Source organism: Pituophis catenifer, unplaced genomic scaffold, assembly GCF_029215685.1.
Source record: "Pituophis catenifer annectens isolate HBS135680 unplaced genomic scaffold, rPitCat1.0.hap2 SCAF_11, whole genome shotgun sequence".
In the NCBI taxonomy this organism is placed as follows: domain Eukaryota; kingdom Metazoa; phylum Chordata; class Lepidosauria; order Squamata; family Colubridae; genus Pituophis; species Pituophis catenifer.
The window spans coordinates 4,484,841-4,507,610 of NW_027256891.1; the positions used below are offsets into that span (position 1 = coordinate 4,484,841).

The window sequence follows — 22,770 nt, forward strand, 5'->3', positions numbered from 1 at the left end:
GGGAAAAGGAAGTTATGTTTTATGCTTATCCTTTCCCACTGCTCCCCCCCCCTCAATCCACTGAAGTCACGACAAAAATATCCCCTTGAAATAACCACTCATTACATCACCGCGAGGGAACTTCAAGCGTGATCGTGAGAAAGCGTCTGCCCTGGGGATTTGGCATTTCCCCTCCCCCCCCCAGTACAGGAAGGGGGCACAATAGCTGGACAGCCAACCTGCTGGTCCAAAGATTGGCGCACATCCTCAGCCCTGGCTGGAAACAGCATCAGCCTTTCCCTTGGCTGGGTTCAGCTAGACAAAGCATCTTACCAAGATAGGAAGGGACGCTTTTCTCACTCACTGTTGCAAAGCGGGACTTGGAAATGTTCCTTTTACAGGTACTCCTTCACTTAGGGCCAAGGTTGAGCCCACAATTTCTGTGGCTAAGCAAGGCAGCTGTTAAATGAGCTTTGCCCCATTTTATGACCTTTCTTGCCACCGTTGTTATCTGCTTGTCAGAAGGTCACAAAACAGGATCACATGACCCTGGGACACAGCAACTGTCATAAGTATGAGTCAGTTGCCAAGCATCCGAATTTTGATCCTACCCTAACCATGGGGATGCTGCAACAGTGTTAAGTGTGAAAAATGGTCATAAGTCGAATGGTCTTCGGTCACTAAATGAACTGCTGTAAATCGAGGACTACCTGTAATCACACAATCCCCCTCTGCTGGACTACTAAGCCATGGAAAAAGCAAGCGCTGAGCTACCTATCTTGGAAAGTTATTATGGGATGCCTTCTGAATTGGTCCTGATCTTAGTGTCAGCACTAGAGTCAGCACTTCAACCTGCATTTACTCTAGTGCTGACACTTAGGAGGGATTTGGAGAAATGGGTTGTCATCCAACCAGAAGGAAAAACAACAAAAATAATAACATGTTTCTGTTTAGGCATATAATCTGGAGTAGAAATTTGATTGTACAGTTATGGCCATCTTGATTTTTTTTAACCCCTCCATGGCCACTCTGCTTACTTTATGACAATGTTATTATGGGCTTGCAGAAAATGGATATACTAACTGTCCACAGGGTATCTGCAGAATATGGGGGGTGGGGGATCAAGATAATGGGCATGACGGTCAGATCAAGCAATACACAAAAAGAAGGACACTTGTATTTTAATGACGCTTTGTGGCTGCCATCTTGATCCTACATTCTACTGAGTCTAATTGCAGGTTTTTTTTTTTTTTTTTAAATTTGATTTATATGCCGCCCTTCTCCGAAGACTCAGGGCGGCTTACAATGTGCTCAGCAATAGACTTGGATATATACTAAAAGAAGGCATTTCTAGTTTCAGAGGTCAGTAATTCATTGCCCCAATTGTAACACAGCTCATCTCTAAAGTATGAACTGGAAACTTGATTATTCTTTAGAATTATGACTTTAAAATTCTTGCTCTGCTACGAGTTAGCTTGAACCCAAAGAAGATCTTGCAAAATTACATCCCGTGTCTCATTCTTGAAGGTGTTGTTGTAACTGATCAGTGTGAAGGATTAATGTAAAGGATATGAAAGCCTATTGCAGGATTTCCCAACAGCACGGCTGGCTGGAGAATTCTGATGGTTGAAATCCACATGCCTTAAAGTTGCCAAGGTTGGTCTACTGTTTATAGAAAAACTTTATGGTCATCATCAAACTATTTGCTCAGGGTGGGGGAAGACCACCAAACCACCTTCTACTTGATCACTTTCCATTTATCTGAAATCCTAATTTTCACTGTTTTTTAATGGGCTGTGGCCCAGTAATGGGGGTTGATAGTGGGGGTCTGGGGGTTGGGGACCCCTATTCTAGCCAACCAATACTTACCTCTGTCAGATGTTTCCCAACTGAATGAAGCTAAAAACTTGCTAAGTGTCAGTGCTGGGACGCGATTCATTTATTTTGAGATAGCATCGAAACCTGACACTAAGCTGTCTTCAAGAGACTTTGGTAGAAGAAGAAAGCCAGTGCTGAAATCAGCAAGAATGCTTCCAAACTCTGCAAATGTCCCAACTTCTTGTGCCTCGAATGAGTTGGCTAATGAGTTCAGATGTCCAGTCAAAGTGGCATCTACCTCTTTCAAATACAGGGAGAGCATCATTCAAACGGGAAACAAAGACACTCTTCCAGATGTGCTGTGTCCATCTACAGCCGTCTTCTTTGGAAGTCTAGCGAGAAATACTTGGATAAGCTTAGACCGAGCAAAGGAAAAACAGTGAGCTGAAAGTTAAAAAGTCGGCTTCCTCCAACCCACATCACTAGATACACCGAGAGGGCTGGTGCTGGTAGCCAAACTTCTTTGGAGGGCAGAAGGTTTGGAGATGAGTTCCTTTTGAGCAAACATCTACTTGGGAGGTCTCCTCTCCAAGAACGATTTTGAAGCCACAGCAGGCAGGTGGAATTTAAGTTACTGGAACCCCTTTTTCATTTCTCTGGAAGAGAAATAATGCCCCTTGCTTCTCTGCTCCAAACAAGCCAGGTATTTGGCTTGGCAAAGTCAACATTTTCTGGGTTTCCTTTCCCACATCTCTGAAAGACAAATCTGAGGAAACTCAACTTTCCCTAGAGAGCCAAACTAAGAATGAAGCTGACTTGGATTACGGTTTCTGGTTTTTTAAAAAAAATTGGTTGACAAGCTGAAATCTGGGAAGAGCAATAAAAAGGTTTGTTGTTTGTCAAGCTGTTGGAATTGCCATGTGCAACTGAGCAAAATTGCCAGACCCCACCGGACTGCAGTTAAACAGCCTTTTTTCAGTTTTACGAAATCCTATCAACTCAATGTTTGTAATAAATTTCAGAGTCAGATTGTTCTGTTCCAGGCACTCTTTGCTTTTAAAACCCTTTTCCATATATTACCCAGGCAGCCAAACAGCCACAACTCCTCTGCACCACATTCACATTTTGTGTAAATTTTCAACCCTCAATCTAGACCGATCTATAGAAACTCTTGATGCCACGTGGCTGAATTTATTAATCATGGAGGTGCATTACTTGATTTGCTTGCAACAGACTAACATGGCTTTTCTTCCTTCACTTGCAACAAACTGACATGGTTTTTTTTTGTGTTGACTGCCACAGACTAACACGGTTTCTTTTGCTTTCGTTGAAACACACTAACACGATTTCCCTTGGTTTGCTTGTAAAAGACTAACATGGTTTTTTTTGTTGCCACAGACTAAAATGGTTTCTCCTGCTTTTGCTGCAACAGATTAACAGACTTGCTTTGGTTGCAGTGGACTAACATGGTTTCCTGGACATCAAGCGGGCAGTTCCCTTGAGCACTCAGATCAATCACATAAATTGGAATTTTCTTTCCACTATCTGGAAACGGACACTGTCAAATAAAGATGTAGAGACTCTGGAAAGAGTGCAAAGAGCAACAAGGATGATTAAGGGGGAAGAAGAGTCGCAGGAACTGGGGATGTCTAGTCTAGTGAAAAGATGAATTAGGGGTGACATGATAGCAGTTTTCCAATATTTGAGGGGCTGCCACAAAGAAAAGGGGGTCAACCTATTCTCCAGAGCACCTGAAGGCAGGACAAGAACCAATGGATGGAAACTAATCAAAGAGAGAAGCAACCTGGAATTGAGGAGAACTGTCACTTCCTAACAGTGAGAACAATCGACCAACGGAACAGTTTGCCTTCAGAGGTTGTGGGAGCTTCATCACTGGAAGCTTTCAAGAAGAGACTGGAAAGCCCCTTGTCTGGAATGGTATAGGGGTCTGTTGCTTGAGCAGGGGGTTGGACTAGAAGACCTCCAAAATCCCTTCCAACTCTGTTATTCTGTTAAATGCTGAAAAATGGTGTACAATCCAGGGGCCTCTTCAAGGAGATGGCTGTAAAAAAAAAATTGAGATGGGAGCCCCTTCCGCCCCATCTAAACCTTTCCCCTGTCACATGCTTGATGCCCATCAACAGGGGCAAGGCTCCAGTTGCATGGATGGTCCCCATTTTGAGGCAACAAAGAAACAAAATGGAAGCTGCAGACCTAAAATAAACACCAAAGGGTGAGAACACAATTTCCTTGGCAGATCTCGGCATGGGTTTCCCTGGACACACAAGTGTTCTGCAAGCAGAAGAAATCATCCCTGTCCTGTTGCTGGCTTGGAAAGCTTCAAGCCCAGTGGTTGCCTTGTTGTGACATCCTTCCCTGTCTTCCTCCTACAGGGAAGTGCGGGAAAGTTGCTTGTTCACTAAGGTCCCCCTCCTGTGGCTGAAGCTTTCTGGGCCAGGTGGAGACCGACATGGCTCAAGTCCCAAATCCTGGAAATGTCAACACTACGACGGCTGTGAACATTCATCTGTCGAGAACATTCCAGGGCCATAGTGTTGACATTTCCAATGATTTCTCTCTCTCTCTCTCTCTCTCTCTCTCTCTCTCATTCTCTCTCTCTCCCCCCCCCCCCCCCCGAGATCAAATGGATGCTGGCTTGTTCCCAGCTGTGTCTGCAGGACGGCCAGAAAAGTTAAAATAGTGGCTGCACCTGTGGGACTGAAGCTCACTCTTTGTGGAGCATGAGACGATTGTGGTGACCATCTTGGCTGTTTTGACGCTTTGCAGATGTCCCTGCAAGCGCCTTGGTGGTTAAGCCCGACTCACAATACATCACAATGTTTCAATTATCTGATTGAATGTTATCCTTGTAGGGCCCTAAATCTCTTATGTAAAACAGACTTGTGAATCTGCTTGAATGCTCAAACATGCCCAGACTAATTGTCCCCTTGTTCATACAATGTCCTCATTTCTGTTCATTTCTCCCCAGGTTAGTGAATCAAAAGCAGCATCTCTGCCAAAGGAGAAGACTCCAGCTGTGCACCCCTTTTTTCCCCCTAGGTATACCTGTGAGTTTCCAGGCACATGAGGGACCAGGACCTCATTAAACGATTGTGAAGGACATCAGTCAGACCTCTTGGGGGGATTTGATCACTTGGGTTGAGGTCCTCCTGCATTTTGCGCAAGGAAAGACTCCCTTCCTTGACCAGTTAAAGCCATGAATCTACACTGATTTTGTTAAACCAACAAGCCCTTCCTTTTAACAGACCTCGATACACACACAAAATCAATTTTCAAAATGTTACGCTGCTGGTTTGGGAAGACAAGGCCTTGGTGAGTTCAAGGTCAATTTATGCTATCCACAGCTATTTCCCATAACCCTCCCGCTGTTTCCTGTTCCCCCATCAATCAAGAGATGAAACTCAACAGGAATGTCATCAGAGTGGTCAGAAAATTCAAAATAGGAGCCACACCGGTGTCATTTTATGGACATCACAGAGCTTGGATTGTTCCATCATGACTTGGTGGACCATCCTGCTTTCTAGCTAAACGTAAAGGTTTGCCCAGTCCAGTCATGTCCGACTCTAGGAGATGGTACTCATCTCCGTTTCTTAGACGAGGGAGCCAGTGTTGTCCAAAGACACTTCCATGGTCATGTGGCCACCATGACTATTTGCTGAGGCTCATGGAACACTGTTACTTTCCCACTGAAGTGGTACCTATTTATCTACTTGCATTTGCATGCTTTTGAATCGCTAGGTGGGAACTCACCCTGTCATGTGGCACTTGGGTCTCAAACCCCGGCTGTCAGACTTCCAGATGACAAGCTCAGCATCTTTAATTGCTGAGTCATCATGCCCCCCTTGCTTTCTAGCCGTTTGGAACCACTTCCCCTATCCAAGCAACCCTTCAACCCAGTGGCTGATCACTAGGTAAGTCCACGCCTGAAATATTGCATCCAGTTTTGGTCACCACATTACAAAAAAGATGATGAGACTTTGGAAAAAGCGCAGAGAACAGCAACTAAGTTGATTAAAGGCCTGGAGACTAAAACATACGAAGAACGGTTGCAGGATTTGGGTTCGGCCAGTTTAGAGAAAAGAAGAACTAGAAGAAATCATAGCAGTATTCCAGTATTTGAGGGGCTGCCACAAAGATGAGGGGGACAGCCTATTCTCCAAAGCACCGGAGGGCAAGACAAGAAGAGTAGACAGAAACTAACCAAGGAGAGAAGCAACCTGGAATTAAGGAGAAACTTCCTAACAGTGAGAACAATTAACCAATGGAACAGCTGGCCTTCAGAGGTTGTGGATGCTCCATCACTTGAGGTTTTAAGAAGAGACTGGAAAGCTATTTGTCTGAAATGACGGAGGGTCTCCTGCTTGAGCAGAGGGTTGGACTAGAAGCCCTCCAAGTTCCCTTCCAGCTCTATTCTGATTGACTTTGGGAGTTGGGACCTCCCACTTCTGGATGGCCCCAGGCTAGGAAAAGCTTAAATATTGAACGCAGCAAATGGATTTTCTTTTTTGCGGGCTTGTTGCATGAATTTTGGCTAGCAAACGCTGCCATAAATCGTCTTGCTCCCTCTTAATTGCAATTGCTCTCTAATGCTTTCAGAAGATACCGACTGGTGAAGAAATCCTACCACAAGGGAAGAAATAGGGAACAGAACATGGGAGGGAATTATTTTTGTTGGCTTGATATTAAACGCTTCTTCACATAACGTGAGCCACTTTTATCATCTGCAGGCAATAACAAGGAAATAATGGAACAAAGCATTAGCGGCCGCTGCAACCTTTGTGGGGTTGGCTGGCTTAATGGGTTTTAACAGACCCAGCCAATAAAAATAAGACACAGTTGAACAAAGAAGATGCATTATTTTTAACTTTTGGTTACTCAATGCTAGTTTTTCAACCATGAACATCAAAATACATTGCAAATGCAGGAGGAATAAATACAGGTAGTCCTCAATTTACAACAGTTTGTTTAGTGACTGTTCGAAGTTACAACAGCAGTGAAAAAAGGGACATGATCGTTTTTCACACTTATGACCGTTGCAACATCCTTGTGGTCACACGATCAAAATTCAGATACTGGGCAGCTGGTTCATATTTATGACGGTCACAGTGTCGCGGGGTCATGTGATCCCCTTTTTGCAACCTTCTGACAGGCAAAGTCAATGGGGAAGCCAGATTCACTTAACAACCATGTTGCTAACTCAGCAAGGGTACAGTGATTTACTTAACAACTGTGGCAAGAAAGGTCGTAAAATGGGGCAAAACTCACTTAACAAATTTCTCATTTAGCAACAGATATTTTGGGCTCAATTATGGTTGTAAGTCAAGAACTACCTATACTTTCCCAAATCCCAAGCTTATATCTACCTATTACACACCTTCCCATAGACTTGATCAGAAACACAATACAGTTGAGTCCTCAATTTATGGCCCCAGTTGGGACTGGAATTTCCATTGCTAAGCAAGATGGATGTTAAGGGAGTCATGTCCAATTTTACATCCTCTTCTGTCCTGGTTGATAAGAGAATTGTTGCAGTTGTTAAGTGGATCATGCAGTCATTAAACAAATCAGGCTTCCTCCATTGACTTTGCATGCCAGAAGCCAGCTGTGAAGGTCATAAATGTAAGGTCATAAGGTCAGTTTTGACCGTTACAGCGTCCCCATGGACATGTCATCCAATTTGGGGCGTTTGGCAACAGACATGTATGGTTGCAGCATCCTGGGGTCACATGATCCTTGCTGCTAGTGAGGGTGGGGTTTGCTCTCTGTTTAGATCAGGGGTGTCATCTAGGCCACCCTAGAAACAGCAAAGGATTGGCCTGCGGTGCTTCTGCCAGCAAGAACGGGTTCCGAGCTCTGTTTTCGGCTGCCCCAACCTCCTGCAACTCTCTGCCAGTGGAAATGGAGCTCAGGAGGGCTGTGTGCTGGCAGAGCGCTCGGGCTACTACAGGTGCCCTTCAATGGTGGGTTTCAAATTTTTTCTGTGGGTGTGGCTTGGTGGACGTGGCTTGGTGGGCATGGCAGGGGAAGGATACTGTAAAATCTCCATTCCCTCCCCAATCCAGGGGAAGGATACTGCAAAATCCCCATTTCCTCCCGATCAGCTGGGACTTGGGAGGTGGAGAATAGATGGGGGCGGAGCCAGTCAGAATTTTTACTACTACGTTCTCCAAACTACTCAAAATTCCCGCTACCGGTTCTCCAGAACTGCTCAGAACCTGCTGCCCTTGAGCGAAGTGACGTTGAGTTGGCCATGCCCACCCCAGCCATACCCACCCCGGCCCTCTGAGGTCAAACACAACCGTAATGCAGCCCTCAATGAAATCGAGTTTGATACCCCTGGTTTAGATGCTAGCGGTTTGCCCTATCAGTGATATCTGAAGCAAACACATGCTAAGAGTAAGCAACAGCCCAATCAAAGAACAACTAAGAATATTCCCACCAATACTGAGAGGGCAAGCCACTTGTATTTAAACAGAGAGCAAACCTCACTCCAGTTTTCAAGAGGCAACTGGAAAAGGAAAAACAAGAAAGTCCAGTGGAACAGAAGTTGCCTTCGGAAATTGTGGGAGCTTCATCACTTGAGACTTTCAAGAAAAGATTGGACTGCCATTTGTTAGAAATGGTGTAGGGTATCCTGCTTGAGCGGGGGGTTGGGCTAGATGACCCATAAGGTCCCTTCCAACTCTGTTAATCTGTTAAAAACAAATCTGTTAAAAGCACCTTCGGGACTTCTTCTAGCATGGATGATGTTGCCTAGTTGGGTAATGAGATGTCTGCAAGAAAACAGCTAAGCTCAGACCTCACCAAAGCACAACTTTCACACAACCCCCTTTTCTTGCGATTGAATGAGAAGCCAGAATAACTGCAGACTCCTGGACAGAGGATGGGATAATGGAAATCATGAAGTTCCCACAAGGCTATCCTATCAGATCGTGGAAAGCACATTTCCTCGAAGAGGCATTTCTCTACAGTTCTCTTCTCTTTGGATATAATTTCTACATTAAATCCTTTTTCAGCAAAGTAAATGAGAACTAGAGAAGAACCTGCAGGAAATCTGCAGAGAAGAGCAACAAAGATGATTAGGGGACTGTAGGCTAAAACATATAAAGAACGGTTACAGGAATTGGGTGTGTCTAGTTTAATGAAAAGAAGAACTAGAGGTGACACAACAGTCTTCCAATATTTGAGGGGCTGCCACAAAGAAGAGGGAGTCAACTTATTGTCCAAAGCACCAGAAGGCAGGACAAGAAACAATGGATGGAAACTAATCAAGGAGAGAAGCAACCTAGAACTAAGGAGAAATTTCTTAACAGTGAGAACAATTGATCAGTGGAACAACTTGCCTCCAGAAGTTGTGAATGCTCCAATACTGGAAGTTTTTTAAGAAGAGATTGGACAACCATTTGTCTGGAATGGTATATGTACTCCTGCTTGAGTAGGGGGTTGAACTAGAAGACCTCAAATGTCCCTTCCAATCCTGCTTATCTCCCACCACCCCATTTTGCCCTTTAATCAAGGAGGGTTCAAAACCCACCAGCCTGTTTTCAACCAGAGTGAATATTGGACATACTGTAAATGAAACCGTGCAAAATGCTCAATTCTCAGTGGGCTGCCTTGAGCTCTTGACCTTCTGCTTGGCCCAGTTCTGGTTTGTTCAACAGAGTGAGGGCTTCCAAAAATCCAAGACAATCCTACCTTGTTAAAGTTCTTATAATGAGCCAAGAAAAGTAGGTCACCGCAGTCATCCACTAAGGCTAAGCTGGAAAACAGCCGTCTTGCCCAACTTCTCAGCACGCACTTGTTTATTTATTTATTGGGTTTATAAAGGCTGTCCAATTCAAGAGTAACACGGGGCGCTGCAGAATTATGAAAAATAGATAAAAACAACCAGCAACAGGGAACGATATGACCTAGAAGAACCCAAAGCCAAGGGGCACAAGGGATCTTTGAAGTCTTGCTCTGCAAGCCAGACGTGCCAATTTAGGAAGCCTTCTTGAAGCTAACCTCAAATCTTGGTGATTTTAGGAACCCTTTGGGGGCTTTCTCAGAATAACAGGACAAGAGATGGCTTGCTGTTCTCTTCTTCTGAGATTTCTTTTTCCTGGTTTCCCTGTCTAGCTGGCAAACCTGAGATTTCATGGTGGCCTCCCATCAAAGGATGAATCAGGCCAAGCCCTGGCTTAGCATCCAGGCTCACACAAGGCCAGCTTGCTGCTGTCACCTGCTGGCCACCTAGAAATGTAGAAGAGCTACTGGTTGGACATTCTTGACAGAGAGAAGGTTCCCCCTGCACTCCAGTGGGCAGCTTTCCTCCTTCAGAACAGAATAACAGAGTTGGAAAGGACCTTGGAGGTCTTCTAATCCAACCCCCTATAACCCCTTATACCACTTCAGGGAAATAGATGTCCAATCTCTTCTTATAAAACCTCCAGTGATGGAGCACCCACAACTTCTGGAGTCAAGCGGTTCCACTGGTTAATTGTTCTCACTTTCAGGAAGTTTCTCAATTCCAGGTTGCTTCTCTCCTTGGTTAGTTTCTATCCATTGCTTCTTGTCCTGCCTTCTGGTGCTTTGGAAAATAGGTTGTCCCCCTCTTCTTTGTGGTAGCCCCTGAGATATTGGAAGACTGCTATCAGTGTCCCTCCTAGCCCTTCTTTGGATTAGACTAGGCATACTCAATTCCTGCAAAGGTCACACTTCCAACAGAAGCACTGAGAAGAAGCAACTGTCTATCATTTGCCAGAGTCTTATCTGTTATTTATTGTTATAAAAATGGGATGGGAGTCTGATGGGAAGGGTCTGGGTGGCGTATAACAATCACAATAATTATGCAAGTACAATCATAAAAAAATATAAAACGATCGTTATTTAATATTAGAACATTAAAAACTAAAATATAAAACTGCAGGGATGAAAAGGGTAATTACAAGTAGACCTCCAGTGATGACCACAATTGAGTCCAAAAGTGAGACATCTGTTAAGTGAATTTTGTCCCACTTTACGACCTCTCTTGCCACAGTTCTTAAGGAAATCACTGCAGTTGTTAAGTTAGTAACATGGTTGTTAAGTGAATCTGGCTTCCCCATTGTTTTTGCTTCTAAGAAGGTCACAAAAGGTGATCATATGACCACGGGACACAGCAACCATCATAAATATGAGTCAGTTGCCAAGTATCTAAATTTTGATTGTGCCCATGTCTAGGGAGATAGCTAGAAATAACTCAACAGAGTCGTTTTGATACAAGATGGCTGGAAAATAAATTTAATACATACATACATACATGGTGGGAAACTGTTAGAATGAGGGTATGTGTGCATGAGAGAGAGAAAGAGAGAGAGGAGGAGGGAGGGAGAGAGAACGAGTTCTTTTCAATAAATTATGTCCCACCTCGTCCTGCCAAATAAGCTAAAAGCAATGATGTTAAATTAATGTTTTCTTCCTCCTGGGAAGGATGAACAATCACAAGGATCATTTGATATTTTAATGGCTTTGGAGCCAGACGAATCACACTCAGGAGTTCCATCGTGCTGGATCAACAGTCCACATTCCTCTCTAAGCAGCAACCCTTTCGCCAAACGCAGGAGGGGCTGAGAGTTGGCCGAGCACCTAATAATTAACTCTCTTGGTTGACCATCCCTCTGCGAAAACACTTGCTGTCTGCAGCACATTCCAGAGAGAGTCTCCTGTTTCCTCCCAGCTCCGGCCCTGAAAAAGCAGGGGCCTTGGGCTTGAGGGTATGATTAACCGGCTACCTATTGATGGGCAAACGTTGTCAGTGACCGGGAAGAATCACATATTATTTGCCTCTCGGTCCCCATTCAATAGTGGCTGAAAGTTCAAGGCCTCCAAACTTTGATCCCTGGATCTTCGCTAAAAGGTTCACTGTTCAGCACAGATCAAACTGGAGCCAATATGGCCAAAGGGCCCCGTTGACTGGCTCAGGATGGAGCTGAGTTCCAGCCCTTTCAAAGGAGGCTGTTTGGCCTTGAGATCCGACCATCTCCCGTTGAAATTAGTTTTGCAGGTGCTGAAGAATTAAGTTAGTGGAACCGTTTGACTACAGAAGTTCTGGGTGCTCCATCAATGGAGGTTTTCAGGAAGAGATTGGACAAACATTCGTCCGGAATTGTGTGAGGTCTCCTGCTTGAGCAGGGCGATGGACTAGAAGACCTCTAAGGTTCCTTCCAACCCTGTTATTCTATGTTCTCTATGATGGATTTTCAAATGCTAAATTCTGGATCTCCCTTGTTGGACTGAGAAGCTTCATCAAAGAAAAGAAATAGACAACTTTTGGGGCCAAGGAGGAGGAAGGAATAGCGGGAAAGCTGTCCCCCTCAGTTGTCAACCTTTAATTACATCTGCTAATGTGGTTTGTGCAGGAATAAAACCCAAATGCACCTCCCAACTTGTCCTTGGGAATCTTTTAACTTTTACCCAGCTCACTGGCAGTACCTACTCAACTTGGGCTGATTTTTATTATTATTATAAATCCGCTGAGATTTTGTTAAATGGGAAACAGCAAACTAAAGGAAATCTCTGAGATGCTGTTAAGATTGGAAAGAAGAAAACAAAGCAAAGCAGAACAAAAGCAACAGCCAATTGAAAATGCTACATGGCTGCATCCATGAAATAAACAGCAGCTGTTTTCTTCATTTTTCCTTCATTTCTATTATATTTATTTTTGATTCTCAATCTGGGTGGAACTAGGTACTGATTATAAATGCACATGTTGCATGTGCCTAGAGGAGAAAACTCTGTCTGTTCAACACAATTGCTCATGCATTTAAATCCATGTCTTATTTTTCACTTCAAACTTGAAAATCTGCAACAAAATCTGATCTGGAATAGCTGGATCAAATAAATACTTGCTGCAAAAAGGGAGGGAGGGAGGGAGGAAGGAAGGAGGAAGGAAAGGCAGTTGTTATCCAGAAAAGATGGCACATGTTTAATGTCTAGTGTTATGGTGCAAATTTCATGCAGATTAGCCATGTCTCAGAACACCCCTAGACATTAACAAACTATATGTTCTAAAGGCTACTAATGCAAGCAACTTTTTTCATCAGGAACTAAAATTTGACCTCATCTCATATTTGTGACTCTACCAAGAGCTTTTCAAACATGATGCAAAAGATTTTACAGCAAAATTAGCTTTTCTTATCCCAAGAAAAGGACTCTGGTTGCACTTTGTGGACACTCTGCCCACTTTGTAGGCCAAGGAGCTGCATGTGGGAGGGGGGCATTAGCTGCATTTGCCCCCAAATGGCATTGAACTTCGGGAGGGGCGGGGTCCGAGCAGAGTCCCATCCCGTCACAAATATCTGCTCTCTCCAAGGCAAATGCTCCTTCCTGTTTTTGGAGCATGCTCTTGGCCAAGATGCCGACCTCCCCCCCTTGCATATTGTCTCAAGCAGGATAGAAAACGACGGGGCACCTTCCCCTCTTTAGGGCACCAGGCTCGATATCAATGTGGTGACCCCACCTAGAGCCACTTGGGGGATGCAGTGCTGGGAAGACCCCGAGAACGCTGGAAATGGGGAGGGCTGTGTGTGTCCCCGTCCCCCCCCCAACTGGGCTGCAGATGCCAGAATAATGGGATCTGCAAATGCCAGGACCGGAAAATGTCCCTTACGGAGAAGAGCAGGAAAGGCCAGGCAACCAATGGCAGAAGGGAGCTTTTTGAAGGCAGTTAAGGAAAAGGAAAAGAAGCCCTGGCTTTCTGCCCAGGTGAAGCAGAGGGAGAAAGCTTCTCGAGATCAGAGGAAGACATCCTGGACTGGAGGCCTTTCAACCACCTGTGAGTTGTTTTCTTTTTCCCTCAAGGGGGAAATGTGCCAGCCAAAGGGGGTTATCCTTGCCTGCACTCTGCAGATCAACAGTTGGCAAGTCTGTTGAGGCACCAGACATGATTTTGTGAATGGCAACAGGTAACCAGATAAAAAGATATGCCCATTCTCTTCTTGTACTGATGATATTACCTAGTTGGGTTATGAAATGTCTACAAGAAAACCACCAGGTTCAGAGAGCACCAAGGAACCTACAATTTTCCTTCTCTTCCTCTTCTCCTCCACTCTGCAAACCCCACTCCCTTCTAGACTGACGATGTTATCTAGTTGGGTAATAAAATGTCTGCAAGAAAACCACCAAGCTCAGAGAGCATCAAAGACCACACAGATAAAAATAAAACAACTGGGATGATTATGCAAGATTTAGCAGTCCCACCCATGCTTTCCCACCCACTCTTCTGTGCTTGGCTGATGAATGATGCAGGATACAGGGCTCTGAAGCCATTGGCCACATCCTAAAGAGCTGGAAGTTCTTCTGTGCAACTTCTGGAAAACTGGTTGTTGGTTGCAATTCTCAATCTCCCAATCTGCAGCTGCAAGCAATGGGCTTCTTGTTGCCAACAGCCCACTCCAAAGATTCTTCTTTTCCACAGCCAAGTAATGCTTCATTAGTGCTTCTCTATGATGTAACGCCTTTCATCTTTCAGTTTTGCTTATACCTGTTGATTGGGTTGCCATGGTGCTGCATCCCCGTCTTTTCCAATGTGGATTTGGGAGAGAGGAAATGGCTGCTTAGCACTCTTTGCGCCATCCTTGAAACTGTGGGAACATTAACGCTATCGTGGCTGTCCCTCAGGGTACGGTATGGTCAAGAAAGGTTTTGATCACGCTGTTGTGGCCGCCATTTTGATTTTTTTTATCACACCCCATAGACACTCTGGATGTGGCAAATAAAGGCACCAATAGAGAAATGTGGGAAACAGGACCTCCTGTTGACAGCTGGAGCTGAGAACATCAGGATAAAAGCAGAAATGGTTTATCTCTCTGAGTTATTTATCAACGTTGGCAAAGTTAAGATGTGGGGACTTCAACTCCCAGAATTCCCCAGCCAGCTGGCTAGGGAATTCTGGGAGTTGAAGTCCCCACATCTTAACCTTGTCAAGGCTGAGAGACATTGATCTATCATAATGACTTGAGTGGGCACCAGTAACCAGCCTTCCAACCCTACAAAATAACAAATAGAGAAAAGCCTGTTTTCAAGACCAAAGCTGTTAATGAAAACCTCTTTAAAAGTGTCAGCATTTTTTAAAAAAAAAAAATTGGTGGATAGGTCAGGATGACCCTTATTAGTTAAGCTGCCCTTTATTCCAGTGTTCTTCATAGCACAGTTAAATCATTGTCATCTTTACAGGAAGCAGGTGAACTTCAGTCCCAAATCATTGGCAATGTGATGTGTCTGTCCCCAAATTACCCATGTTGTGCATCTGAAAACATCATTTCTGGGGGCTGTGCAGGTCGAGCTGCTGCAACTGGTGGCCAGAGAAGACATCCAAGGGCTGGGATTGCATGGTGGGATCTGCTGACCAGCTTTTGCAAATCTTTCAGGCCGGGCTTGCTCCGTCATGCCTACGGAGCTGCACTTCTGAGTGGAACAATCTCCTCTTACACAAAATCTCCCTTAAGCTTAAATGGTCTGGAGTTGCTTTGCGCCAACATGTCTCTGGCTCAAACAACTAAACAAGTCACTCACCAATTTTAAAAAAAACATCATCTCCCTACCTCTGAAACCAATATTATTTTTAAACAGTTGATGGGCATCTGTGCTCATTTGAAACCTGAGTGCAAACCTTACTTTTCCCTTCCTCTCAATTCCTAGTGGGATAATGCCAAGCGAGCAGGGAATTTTTGCTATCACAATCGTAACATGTCTGAAAAACACCAAAGATTTGCACTCTGGGCCTGCTCCAAACTTTACCTTTGAATCTTAATTTTTACTGTGATGGAAGAGAGAAAGTACTACATGGATGGGAAGTAATATGAGTCTAATTAATACAACGATGGGTACAATCCAACAGTAGAACAACACCAGCCCTGGAAATGATAAGGAAGATATGGAAGTAGTGGGTAACTTAGGTAAACTGTCAACAATGAAAGATCGAACAGTTCAGAAATAAGCAGCAGACTAGCCCTTAGTAGAGTAGTGTTATTCAGAAGCTGCGATGTATCCATATTTACTAATATCAGAATAATACAAGTCTTGGTGTTCCGTCTGACACTCTATGGAAGTTAAAGAGCCATGGGGGCACAGTAATTAGAATGCAGCATTGCAGGCTAACTCTGCCAACTGCCAGGAGTTTGATCTTGACCGGCTCAAGGTCGACTCAAGCCTTCCATCCTTCCAAGGTCAATAAAATGAGGACCCAGATTGTTGGGGGCAAGATGCTGATTCTGTAAACCACTTAGAGAGGGGAGTAGAGAGCACTATGAAGCAGTATATAAGTCTAAGTGCTATTGCTATAGCTAAAGTTGGACTTTGGAGAAGCAGGATTGGAAAGTATCAACATTTTTGAATTCTGGTATTGGAGAAGACTCTTGAGAATACCATGGACAGCCAGGAAAACAAGCAAATGGATCATTGAATGAATCAACTCAGATTTTTCACTTGAGGTATGAATGACCACGCTAAAATTGTCTCACTTTGGACAAGGCGAAGACCCAGCTCCCTGGAGAAGGTCCTAATGCTGGGAAAGGTGGAGAGAAAAGAGTAGAAAAGGATCTCCAGCAGCAAAGTGAATGAACTTTGTTGATAGATGCACTGCCTGAAAACCTGAAAGATTCATGTTAGGAGCAGATCATCATGGAGAATATCTGTGTGGTTGTCAAGAATAATCCTGAGTTGATGGCCTTTAAATCACATCTTTCTTAGGAAGTTCTCTCTTAATCTAGCCCACCATGCAGGAAAATAGGAGAAGACCATGCTATAAAACTCTTGCAGGAATGGTGGGAGGAAGCATAAGGAACAGATGGGGCCCCATAAAGGGGCCTGGTGGCTCAGCAGACTGATAGCATTGTGATTAACACCAGCTGTCTGCAATTAAAGTAAGATCGAATCTCGCCAGGCTCAAGGTTGACTCAGCCTTCCATCCTTTCTAAGGTAGGTAAATTGAGGACCCAGTTTGTGGGGGCAATAAGCTGACTTTGTATAAATATACAAAAGTAAGAAGGCTATTGCTTAACTCATTGTAACCTGCCCTAACTCTCTGGAGAAGGGCGGCATATAAATCAAATTAAAAAAAAAATTAAGATATGCAACATTTACATGTCACTGATCTGTTACGACAATGATGAAAGAGGAACTTTATGATCAATCCTCACAATTATGCCCTTTGCAGGTATATAAAGTAAAAGAAAACTGAAGAAAGTTTATAACCACAATCACAGTTTCCATTAGTGACTGCTTCACTTAACAGCCAGGTTGCCAGTGCCAATTGTGATCGTTAAATGAAGACTGCCTGTAAAATAAGGCCATAGGTTTGGTATATTCCTCTCATCATTGTCGCTTACTTGATGTATCAGAAGGGTAGTATAGTAAGAGCCGTGGTGGCGCTGTGGTTAGAATGCAGTACTGCAGCTTAACTCACTGCCCACTCCAGCAGTTCGATTCTGACCAGCTCAAGGTTGACTCAGCCTACCATCCTTCCGAGGTCTATAAAATGAGGACCCAGATTGTTGGGGGCAAGATGCTGAAAATTGTAAACAACTTAGAGAGGGCTGTAAAGCACTGTGAAGTGGAATATAAGTCTAAGTGCTATTGCTATCCTTCTGTCCAAAACCAGCTAGACAATTACATCAATACTATCCATGTGGCCTATACACACACCACATATGTTCCTCTCACCAGGAGTGACTTTACTCCCTGGAGAATGACAGCACTTGACAAACCCTAGGCAATAATTCTTAAAGGAAGTGGGTCACTGTGCTTAGTTGCTTAGCACCTCTCGCGGAGGACTGGTGCCGTGGGAGTAACAGCTACAGTGTTTCATGAGAGCATTACGTCTGCCTTCTCCAGTGCTACTCGAAGGTGTATTTAACAGAATAACAGAATGAGTTGGAAGGGACCTTGGAAGTCTTCTAGTCCAACCCTCTGCTCAAGCAGGAAACCCCATACCATTCCAGACAAATGGTTGTCCAGTTCTTTTTAAAAACCTCCAGTGTTGGAGCACCCACAACGTCTGAAGGCAAATTGTTCCACTGGTTAATTGTTCTCACTGTCAGGAAATTTCTCCTTAGTTCCAGGTTGCTTCTCCCCTTGGTTGGTTTCCATCTATTGCTTCTTGTCCTGTCTTCAGGTGTTTTGGAAAATAGGTTGACCCACTATTTCTTTGAAGCTCCTTCTTGCCCTCTCCTGCCACATTCTAAGGATCTAGTTCAGTTTCTCAACCTTAATAAAGATGTGTGGACTTCAATTCCCAGAATTCCCCAGCCCAGACATCCCCCAGAAATCTGTTGAAGTCCACAATTCTTGAAAGTGCTGAGATTTAGAAACATTGAGCTAGCTGATATTGAGACTCTAGAAAGAGAAGAGCAACTAAGATGATTAGAGGACTGGAGGCTAAAGCATAAAGTACCGTCGCTGGAATTGGGTATGTCTAGGTTAATGAAAAGAAGGACTAGGGATGACATGATAGCAGTCTTCCAATATCTAAGAGGTTGCCACAAAGAAGACCTATTCTCAAAGGACCTGAAGGTAGAAAAAGAAGCAATGGATGGAAACTATTTAAGGTTGGGAGAACCAACCTTGAACTAATGAGAAATTTCCTGACCGTTAGAACAATTTATCAATGGAACGACTTACCTTCAGAAGTTGTGAATGCTCCAACACTGGAAGTTTTAAAGGAGAGATTGGACAACCGTTTGTCTGAAATGGTATAGGACTAGAAGACCTCCAAGGTACCTTCCAACTTGTTATTCGGTTCTTTTCTCCTTAATCCTCAGTCTCTCCAAATACTCAGTTCCAGAGAGTGATAAACATGAAAGATACTTGGTTTGAATGCGGAGTGCCTTGGGTAAACAGTTGCACTAACAACTCTCAACTCCTATGCTTGCTTACAGTACCTGTTCTTGATCCTTGGGCTGACCAAAGTCAGAATCAGATTTGTAACCCTTCTTGGTAAACAAAATTAATTTATTACCGAAGCAGCATCATTGACGTCAGCTTGACTTTTCACATCCTCACTCTGCTATTTTTTTGTGCTTCTCATCTCAAAGGGCAAGCGAGGATGCTGTCAATTTTTACCACTCAAGGCCAGAGTAGATTCTCAAGATTTCAGAAGGAAAGGAAGGGAGTTATGCTTTGAAAAGTAAAGAACAAGCAGTTTACTCAGGAGTAAAGAACTATGTGGCCCTCCAGATATCTCTGAATGTTTCTCAAGCAGCATGATGGGAACTGGAGTACAGCAACATCTGTAGGATCATAGTTCACTTATCAAACAGATGTGTTGAGCCCTCTGAGTATTTACTGTATATAAATAGAAATGTGGTATACACCTTTAAAAGGAAAATAAAAGAGAGAACTCAGACACCACAAATGGCATTATGTGAATATACTATCTGAAAACTGGGATTCTGAAAATAGAAACCGTTTTAGTTTTCTTTTTTTTTGTAAAAGCCTCTCTTTTGTGATGGAAAGGAAGGACGCAAGACACCAAAGAGGAGCTTCATCCAGGGGGAAAGATTTCCTTCAAAAAAGGAGATAGGATGTGGATAGGATGTGAGTTGGGAGGGTAAGATGTTATACCTCCTGAACTAGGCAAGAAACAATGTCTGGAAACTCATATTACTTCATTAAGAAATTACTATTAATATTTTGCTTTTCTTTGACGGGTCCATTCCAGACTTTTCAACGCTTTTCACCTTCTTGAAGCAAGACTTGCTTGCCAAAACTGATTAATAATTGCGGACATGCACAGTTTTGCCTTTCAAAGTTGCTTGAAATTAAGGTACTTAAATTAATAGCAAATAAAAAAGAACATGATATTCCAAGTAAGCATTGTTCTGCATTTTAACTCACACATGGCTCCAGGAGAGGAGAATGCTTGCCAAGACTGATTCCAAATGCATGAAGGAGATGGTATTCTGAGCATGTGCAATTTCACATTTTAACCTGCTTAAATCTAAGCTGGATGGGGAGGGGAGGACTGTGAACGTTTGCCAAATTTGAAGTCGAAACCCTACTTCATTTTTTATTTAGAAAAATGATGGTCAAATCTAGTTTTAAAACAAAGAAACTGCTCTTGAGAGCATCCAGAGCTTTGCATGTTAACTTTCCTGAAATCAGAGCAGCCTCATGTCTGCAAGAAAACACAATAGTTTCTTGTGTAAAATAGGATAATGCTTTTAAAGCAAAGGTTCCCAAATGTTTAGGCCTCAGTCAGAACCCCTTTACGTTCTTAAAAATAATTGAGAACCCCAAAGAGCTTTGGCTGATCTATCTATCTATCTATCATCCATCCATCCATCAGATCTACAGTGAATATTTATCAACATTTACTGTGTTAGAAATAAAAACTGAGAAATGTTATTATATCTATTTTAGATATCATAAAGACCCCATGAAAGGTTTTTGGGGATCCCCAGGCCATTCTTTGAGGAACATTGTTTTAAAATATCATAAAATGAGACTCAGCCATTTATCCGTTTACAAGAAATTAACAGTGGCTGTAGCTGCCACTTGCCTTATTATTATAAACACAAAGATGCAAAATCAGATGCATTGTAAATGGCACAGTATATGTACAGATCCAAGCCATGTGGCTTTTGTCAATGCACAGATTTTCTAAGCGCCATGCAAGATTTGGGGGTATGGCACTCTGTGTGCCAATAACCACTGGGACCACCATGACTGGTTGATGCCACAATCTTTCCATTTTGATTTTTAAATCTTGATACTTTGTGGTCTTAGAACATAGAATAATAGGTTTGGAAGGGACCTTTTAGTCCAACCCCCTGACCAAACAGGAGACCTGTTTGTCCACCAAGTGTGTCCAACTTTGGGAACTATAAGGCTTGTGGACTCAACTCCCAGAATTCCCCAGCCAGCTGTGCTGGAATTCTGGGAGCTGAAGTCCACAAGACTTAAAAGTTCCCAAGATTGGACACCCTTACCTTGGCCTATACCATTTCAGACAAACGGCTGTCCAATCTCTTCTTAAAAGCCTCCAGTGATGGAGCACTCACAACTTCTGCAGGCTAGTCATTCCACTGATTGTTCTCACTGCCAGGAAAGTTTTATTTAGTTCTAGGTTGGATCGTCTCCAATTCTTTGTCTTCTGTTCTACACTATCTCCTGTATTGCCACATAAATTATCCAGACGTTCTTCTTTTCAACTGATCTGTTGGGAGCCAAATTTTTATTTGTTTGCATTTGGAAATCCCGCAGTATTTTAACCCAGACCATTAGTATAGAGTCTTTTGTATTAAATTTATTGTATTATTTGTATTAGATACATTTAGTTTGCAATGGATTTTTTATGTGAGATGTATATGTATTTTTAATTTTTTTTATGCTTTTAAATTTCTTGTTCCCCATTTTCCTTATGGTGGTCTTTGACTATAATAAAGGTTGATTTGATTTGACCTGCTCATTTTTGACTACTTTTTCAACTCTATGTTCCCACCAGTTTTTCATTATCGATACATGATGACGTTATCAGTCCAGTTGTGTCTGACTCTTGGTGATTCTATGGGCCAGGTTTCTCCAGGTCTTCTGATTTTGCACTACTTCTTTGAGTTGTTCTATGCTCTGACTGATGTCAGCTTTCAATCAGAATAGAGTTGGAAGAGAACTTGGAGGTCTTCTAATCCAACCCCCCACTCAAGCAGGAGATCCTATACCCATGATGGCGAATCTATGGCACACGTGCCACAGGTGGCACACATAGCCATATCAGTGGGCACGCTAGCTCAGCTCTGGCGTGCATGCTTGCGCCGACCAACTGATTTTCGGGCCTTCTGGCCCACCAGAAGTAGTGAAACAGGCTGTTTCCTGCCTCCGGAGGGCCTGGGGTGGTGGGGAAGGCCTGTTTTTCTTTCTCACCTGGCTCCAGATCCTCTCTATGCAGGGCGAAAACAGCCTTTCCCACTCCCTCGGAGGCCCTCTGGAGGCCTGAAATGGCCCATTTTCCAACTCCCACTCGATGTTTGAGAAAGTTGCATAACATTCTCAGAGACTCTTCCCATCCTGCTTACAATCTTTTTGGACTGTTGCCTTCTGGCAGAAGATACAGAACAATTACAACTCGGACCGCATGTTTTCTGAATAGTTTTTATCCCAGAGCTATAATTGCACTCAACAATGAACTAATCATCAGTGAGCTGTTGGACAGCATTACTTGGTCTGTTGTGTGGATGTTTATGTGGTTTAGGGGCGGGGAATTGTGGTGGGTGGGAGTGTGTTTGGGGATTGTTATGTGTGTTGGACCTGGTCTTTGGGTGTTAAGTGAATTACGTTGTATGGGTATACTGTGTATACATGTACAATGACAATAAAGTTGTTGTTGTTATTGTTGTTGTTGTTGTTGTTGTTATTATTATTATTATTATTATTATTATCTCAAACAAACAGATGTCCAGTCTCTTCTTGAAAACCTCCAGTGAAGAAGCACCACTGGTGGGTTGCTACTGGTTTGCTCTGGATCAGGCGAACCAGTAGCGGTGGGAGACTCTGCCCACCCGCCCAGACGTCTCTTCGCATGCACAGAAGCATCGCGCCCACACGCTCCCAAGAGCAAACTGGTAGCGAACAAAATTGAAACCCACTACTGTGGAGCACCCACAACCTCTGGAGGCAAGCTGTTCCATTGGTTAATTGTCCTCACTGTTAGGAAGTTTCTCCTTAATTCCAGGTTGTTTCTCTCCTTGTTTAGTTTCCATCCGTTGTTTCTTGCTCTGCCTGGTGTCCAACCACCGTGTTCTTTGGTAGCCTGGTTTCTTTTACTGCTAACTCTTTCCAACAGAATTGCTTTCTCCAGTGAATGCTCCTGCATAAGATGGCCAAAATAAGCGAGAAGCAGTTTTGTGTTTTTTCCTTCCAGTGACATGTCTGGTGTTAGGCATACCAGTACTTGCTTGTTAGTCACCTTTGCTGTCCAAGGAATAGGCAGGAGCACCA

General features: G+C 43.5%; 1 protein-coding gene across 1 annotated transcript in view; it reads right to left on the reverse strand.

The window, feature by feature from the left end:
- SLC16A2 (solute carrier family 16 member 2) overlaps nt 1–22,770 on the reverse strand; it is a 76,484-nt gene that overhangs the window by 16,949 nt on the left and 36,765 nt on the right. The window lies entirely within an intron of this gene.